The following is a 7,640-nucleotide window of genomic DNA, read 5'->3' on the forward strand; positions in this document are numbered from 1 at the left end:
AGGAAGCTCCCCGAGGACCCAAAAGAGTCAAGAACACTTCGAGCCAAAGCAACTCGATTCTCACTCTATGAAAATGGAACATTGTACAGAAGAACCTTTGATGGAGCACTGGCAGTGTGCTTGGGACCCGAGGACACCGATTATGTATTATGGGAAATCCACGAGGGTACTTGTTCGAACCATTCTGGTGCAGACTCTCTGGTTCGCAAGGTGATCAGAGCGGGGTATTATTGGGATAGCATGGAAAAAGATACCAGGAAGTTCATTCGAAAGTGTGATAAATGAAAAGATTTGCACCGATGATCCATTAACCCAGTGAACAACTCCACTCGGTCCTATCCCCATAGCCATTCATAAAATGGGGGATGGACATTGTCGGCCCCCTACCAACGGTGCTAGGTAAAGCTAAATTTATTTTGTTTATGACTGACTACTTCTCAAAATGGTTTGAAGCGCAGGCCTTCGAGAAGGTTAGAGAAAAAGAAGTTATCGACTTCATATGGGACCACATCATATGTCGGTTCGGGATACCCGCCGAAATAACATGTGACAATAGGAAATAGTTCATCAGTAGTAAAGTAACAAAATTCCTTGAGGACCTTAAAATCAAAGTGATCCTATCATCACCTTACCACCCAAGTGAAAATGGTCAAGTCGAGTCCACAAACAAAACCATCACTCAAAACTTAAAGAAAAGGTTAGATGATGCAAAAGGGAAATGGAGAGAAGTGTTGTCGGAAGTGTTTTGGGCATATCGAATGATGTCGAAGTCGAGCACGGGGGAGACCCCATTTTATTTGGTATACGGATCCACAGCATTGATCCCAGTCGAAGTCGGGGAACTAGCGTCAACTTTCAACATGCCACTGAGGGCTCAAATTACGAGGCTATGAACACTTCTCTCAAACTACTTGATGAAAAATGAGAGGCCGCGTTAATTCGAATGGACGCGCAAAATTAAAGGATCGAAAGGTATTATTGTCGCGCCCCCTTTTTTCCCTCTTATGCAATCGGGAGATCGGACTTGTGACATTTGATATGGGACAACTCATTCCTTTTGGGAACGGGGTTTTGCATTTTTGAAGAGTCGTCACCTAATTTAAGGTACATTAGGACACCTATAAGATCTACTCCTAAGCTTGTTTGATAACCAGAGATCGGGTAAGGGCTTGAAATTATCCTAAGGGGAAGGTGTTAGGCACCCTTTAGGATCCACTAGTGTGGTTCCCGGCCAGATAGTTTATTGTTAATTCGTACAATTAGAAAATAGACAAATATAGGCTCAAATGGTAGGGGATTTAAGTTTAAACATATAAGAGTTTGAATACAATTAAAGGCGAATTTTTAGAAAAAAGGGTTATAATTTCTACAAATACTTGAAAATATAAAAGAGGAAAAGGGGGGGGGGGTCCTAGGTTTATTTATAATATAGATCACATCAATGCGATACCCGGTATGACACTCCTCAGAATAAGGGATACACGTGGCATTAGCACACCGGTCATCATATCCATATCTACCCTTCCCACCCCATTAAGGTATTAAAGCGCAGATTGGTCTCGATGTCTATTGCATGCTACTACCCGTCCCTTCCTATCAGTCCCAGAGGATTTTTAGGACTACTATTCCTAAAGGGGAGGGATATTAGGCTGATTTTAGGTTTTAAAGATGAAAAAGCTAAGGCGACATACAAAACATATAGGGGTTGCGCATTAGGGGAAATATATAACAAATAAGAGGCTCATGTATACCTCCCCAAACAAAGCACATAAATAGCATGACTTAAACATACATCTAAGGTTTGACTTTAACATACTAAGGTAAGGGAAATTTCAATTGTTGAGGCAGACCAGTTTATTACATAACTCATATAGGAAGTCTAAATCAGGCCTGCCTGCTGGTTGAAGCAATTAACAAAGGCAGATTCAATTCTTTGGTTGTTATCACCTAAGGCTTACCTAAGCATTTAGGAGAGATCCTATAGACATGGTATCTATTCAGAATGAAGCGAAACAGTAACAATTGAAGACGAACGATTTGGATCCTATAGTCATGCTTTCTAAACTGCGTTAAAGTAAAGAGTAAGGTTTTTTTAAAATGATTCAGAGTCAAACTGATTTTAAATTGGTATCAGATCCTATAGGCAGGATATCTAGTGTTGCTCATTTTTAATCCTATAGACATGATATCTAGTCAAGCGTGAATTGAAACATGTAGTATCCCTATAGGCATGATTTCTACGAAAGGGGTACTGAAAATGATATCTGATTTTTAGCCCGTTAGTTCCTAAGCATGGTGTTTAAGTGTGGTAATGCAAAAATTAAGACAAGTCTTATAGACAAGTTCTCTAAATGCGGAATTCAATATGCAGAATTTAGGTCCTATAAGCATATTCTCTAAATGTAGAACATCCAGAAATTTAATTAAATTGGATCTTATAGGCATGGTATCTAGATGCATAATTAAACATGCAAAAATTTAGATCCTATAGACGTGATATCTACCCTTGAGCATGCATAATTACCCAGTCCTTTTCACTAGCCAAGCCCCCAAATGTTTATTACGAAATTATTACAGACTAGACAATAAATTACATCAAGGAAGCACAAAAGAAAATTTACAACCAGAGGAAGCCTGATTCTTGACTTCCTCTCTGAGTTATGGAATAAACCACTTCAAGTGCCATTGTTTCAAAGCCTTTCTCAGACTTGAGTATGTCAAAGTTCCCTAAGGGTCTCAAGAGGACCCCGGGCAGTGCTCACACCCAAGTTGCATAACCAAATAGAGATAAGTGTAGTGTGGAAGGGCCAGCCTTTATGTGTCCAAGTTCAAAGGGAGCTCATGGGTTCCAAGGCAATGCTCACACAAGAGGGGCAAAACCTAAGTCTAAGAGTATAGTGGAAGTGAATGAGTAGAGATATTGTTTAAAATTGAGTGGATAATGGAGAGGGGAGAGGGGTGAGTTGAAAACAGTGGCAGTAAAGGTAAAATCACAGAATCAACAATTGCACAAAGGGGTCAGGGGTTTGGGAAATACATTGCAAGGAGCATATATCCTTAGGCAGGGACCGGGTTTGGGCACACATAGTAATAGATGGTGCTGTCATGCGTATAAACCAACCAGAACACACAACATATAGAGGGGATATGGAGGTTATGATCCCAGGGAATCAGGTTTGGGTCATGCACAACAATGTTTAATGCTGTCATGCCCCAAACTAACCAAAGATACCAAACACATAGGGGATGTGGAACATATGACCCAGGGAGGGTCAGGTTTAGGTCATGCACAACAATGTATGATGCTGACATACCCTCAAACCAATATGCAAACACATAGGGGGTATGGGGTATTGGGGTTCAGAAATGAGAAAATATTATTTCAGAAAAAAGAAAGGGCAGATCATAGCATGCTCGATAATGAAACTCGATTGAACATAAGCATGAAAGAGGTAAGAGTGAAGGAATTAGTAAAGAAACATGTTGTTGTTGATGTTGGAAGAGTAATTAGGACATACCAGTAAAGAAAGCAAATGAAGAAAGAAAAAGTAGGCAAGTTTCCCACAGCCTAGCCTTGGCTTTCAGCCGGCTAGACAAGGTAGCAACACAAGTAGTAATAGAGAAAAGAGAGAGAGTTTGAGTGAAGTGTGTGTTTTTGAACTCAATTGGTTCGTGTCTTTGAAAGAAGATGGGCGCAGGGTATTTATAGTTTTTTGAAAACGAGTGAAGTAAAACTAATAAGATACAAACATGAAAACAATCATAGGTCGGAATCAATTACACGGGTGATTCCCCTTAATTAAGGAATCATTGTTTAACAGATTCAAATAAGGAAAGAGATTAGTTTAGATACAGACTGATTATTGCCATAAAAGAAGTAGTACAAGCATTCAGTAAGTAATCAAGTCTAAGTACAGAATATACTTATTTTGGAAATAGATTCAACAAGGCAAATATTACAATAAAGGGAAAAGAATCAATCAATTTTGAACGGGCGAGTAAAATCAGGGTTCATAAAAGGGAAACTTTAGAAATCAGTCACAAGGTGAAGATTAATCAAGGAAGAAATTTCAGCATATAAATAAAGTGAACAGGGTCATCAGACATGTGAGGCCAAACAAAAGAGATAATCACAAACATGCAATAGTGGCAGAAATAAGCTAGTAGTAAAGCAAACATTCAAAGCATATTAATCAGGTAGGTTAAGTCACACTGAATCAATAGTGAAAAAAATAGAGTATCAGAAGCATGCAAAGGTCTCACAGTAACGGATGAGAAACCTTTTGAAAAGTTAGGGTTTCAAGCATAGTCAAGTTTTAAAGATAGTAGAAACCCAGAGTTAGAGGAATCACATAAAGGAAAAGGGATTTTGAAACAAGGAACTTCAAATCGAGTTAGGCATTTAAACGAACAATTTTAGACCCAAAGCCACAGGGTTTTCAACAATAGTCGAGCCCTAAAAATAGATCAAACAAAACTTAACCAAACAAACACTCATCTAACAAACAGCTTTTAGAACTCGACTGAGACCCACAAGAATTTAGGGTTTTCAATAACAACGATTTCGAAAGATGGTAGACAGACAAGTCAAGCAATATTTTAAACAAACAAACGCACATCTTAAACATATTAAAAGTCAGAGAAGAGATTTTGAAATAACTTAACATGAAAAACCCTAATCGGAAAAAGACAAAGAATCGTTTTTGAAAGCAAAATTGAAGAAACTTCGAGAAGATGCTTAAAAGTTCAGAGCAAGCATAGATCTAAAGTAGATCTGAAAGAAATCGAAAGACCTTAGAGATTAGGGTTTCAGAAAACCCAGAAAAGATGAGAAAGGCTTCGAAAGTTACTGATCTAACCAGGAGAGTCAAAGGTCTGACTCGAATGACCATGACTGGCCGGAGAAAGGTCAAAGATGACCGGAGAAGGGCAATGAACTAAAATCAAACGAAGATTGGACCAGAGCTCTTCATAGTCTGGCCTTGAAACCATAAGGACAAACACGTAGGAGGTAGGAAAGGCTGGTACAGGTCTCCGATGACCTCGGAAGGCCATGGATTAGGGCGGATTAGGGCGGCAATGGCTAGGGTTTGAGTGGTGTTGCAGGGAGTGTTTGAGAGTAAGGGGATTCTAAAGCGGCGGTAAGTGAGAAATGATAGGGTTTTGGGGTCGTTTGGAATTAATTAAGGCAAGGGCGACTATTGGCCGTTGATCTGAGTGATCAACGACCTGGATTAAAATGGGTAAGTGGGGTGGTTTATGAAACTGGGTTTGGGCCTGGTCTGATAAGTTTAATTGGGTCGAGAATTGGGTTAAAATTGGGGAAGGATTTAGGCTATGATTGAAATGAATTTGGATTATTATTTAAATAGCCAATTTCCCCTTTTAAAATTATAAAAAATAGCAAATTGATTTCCGAAAATAAATTAAAGGTAATAAAATGATTTATAACACATAATTATCAATTTAAAAATATTGGTCTTAATTTTTATAAATGTAAACGCAATTAAATCTTAAAAGGGGCTAATATTGCAATTATATGCAATTTAGCTTTAAAAATACTAAATAAATTTGTAAAAATATGCAAAAATATTTTAGTACAAATATGAGTATCCAATAAATGAATCACCAAAAATGATAATTTTGGAAATTATTATTGGTTTTTTATGAATAAAAATATGGGAATAAATTGGTTAAAAACCCCTTTTAAAAAAATAAGGAAAAATAATAAAACATTTGGGCATACTTATACATGCATACACATATCGTTTTGAAAGTATCTCGCATATTAAAAAATATATAGGAAAAAATTGGGTATCAACAATTATAACAGAAGTACGAACCTTCGATATTTCAGAGTCGGGGACTTAGTCCTGAGAAAAGTCACTCTTAACACTCGAGACCCAAACGAAGGGAAACTAGGTCCCAATTCGGAAGGATTGTACCGTGTCCTCGGAGTCGTAGGGAAAGGATCCTACAAGCTTAGCACAATGGAAGGCGAGCAATTACCAAATAATTGGAATGACTCGTTGCTCAAGCGATATTACTAGTGAGGTATGACCTTCTCTCCTTTTCCGTTTGTATTTAAAACTAACTCCTTTCATATGTTCAGTTGGAGATATCAAAGCGCTTTTCATCTCAAAAACCTTGGGTTTGAAAGAATGTGTTGCACTCCTTTTCCCTTAGATCGGGTTTTATCTCAAATGGGTTTTACCGGCAAGGTTTTTAACGAGGCAACACCTATATGCTACCTAAGGAACATTCAACAAGTATTCAAGGCTTCTTTTCAATCAACCTCGAATATTGTGGGGAATCACCCTCGGAGGTTATACTTTTGAGAAAGATACTTCACGCCTAAAAGGGCCTCGATAGGAGAACTTTGTAATGGTCCAACGGTCAAATGAACCAACATGTATGCATGTATCAACTATTTAAAGAAGCATTCTGGTTATATCAAAAACACTTTGTATCTCAAATAAGTTTGCTATCATACGAGCTCTACACTTCCAATCCTATAGGAAGCGGCTCAAGAGCCAAAGCACCCCGAAGTACCCGGGGACTGTCATTGACAGTTACTACATCCGAGTTATCAAAAATTTGGACTCATAAGACCTCAAAGAGGCACCCCCTCGAAACAAAGGCCGAGGCCAATATACTCGGGGACCAACTCTTCGAACAAGTTTGGAAAGTTTTTCGGGAAACAAGTCCAAGTGACAAACCCAAAGGCTACGACCATATTAAAAGACTACGGTCACATAAAGGCTACGGCCATACTAAAAGACTACGGTCACATAAAGGCTACGGCCAAAATAATGCGATTCAGGGACGTCTGACTTCCGCTATAAAATTAAAGGCCTTCAAACATTGAAAAACCGGTTAATTCAGGCTACCCTCGGCAAAAGCAAAATATAAGGGGCTTCGATAAATTCGGTCCCCGAAAAATCTAAGGGTTTCGATAAATTCAGCCCCCGAATAATCCAAAGGCTTCGATAATACCAGCCTTCGAAAAAACCTTAAGAGGTATTAGATCATGCCTACACAAACGAAATGACTAATAAGGTTCCGATAATTTGAGCCTTCAAAAAACCCAACGGGTACAAAAACACATGCTAAGGCATAACTAAAATATCACTAAGTCTTTTAACCAAAATGAGGGAAATATTATATAGCCATTTTAGAGGCCGAAACGGCCCAATATAAAGAGCCTAAGGGCCAATTTTAAAAGAGCCTAAGGGCCGATATACAAGAGCCTAAGGGACAGCCTAAAAGAAATATTAGGCAAAAAGCTTATGGGAGTCCGAGACTTTGTTCTCATTTGGCTCGGACCCAAAGGCCCCATCGTTCCGAGATCGCATCAAAGTAATTTTAAGCTTGGCTCGAGGATCATCTAAAACCTTAAGGGGTATGATCTTGAGCAATAAAAACCTAAGGGTTTATTACGAGTCTAAACCGATACTCGAGCTAAGTGTTTGAATCATCAAAATTTTCCACAAACGGGGATAAAATAAAATTCAACACAAATTGAGGATAGAGCATAAAGATACTTTATATTCATTAGGGAAGTTTGCAAAACATATTACAACGTCCATAATAGTCCCTTGCACAAAAAAGGAAACCTAATCTATTTTTGGGGTCACACC

The sequence above is a fragment of the Nicotiana sylvestris genome, chromosome 7, assembly GCF_000393655.2.
Source record: "Nicotiana sylvestris chromosome 7, ASM39365v2, whole genome shotgun sequence".
NCBI classification, from domain to species: Eukaryota; Viridiplantae; Streptophyta; class Magnoliopsida; order Solanales; family Solanaceae; genus Nicotiana; species Nicotiana sylvestris.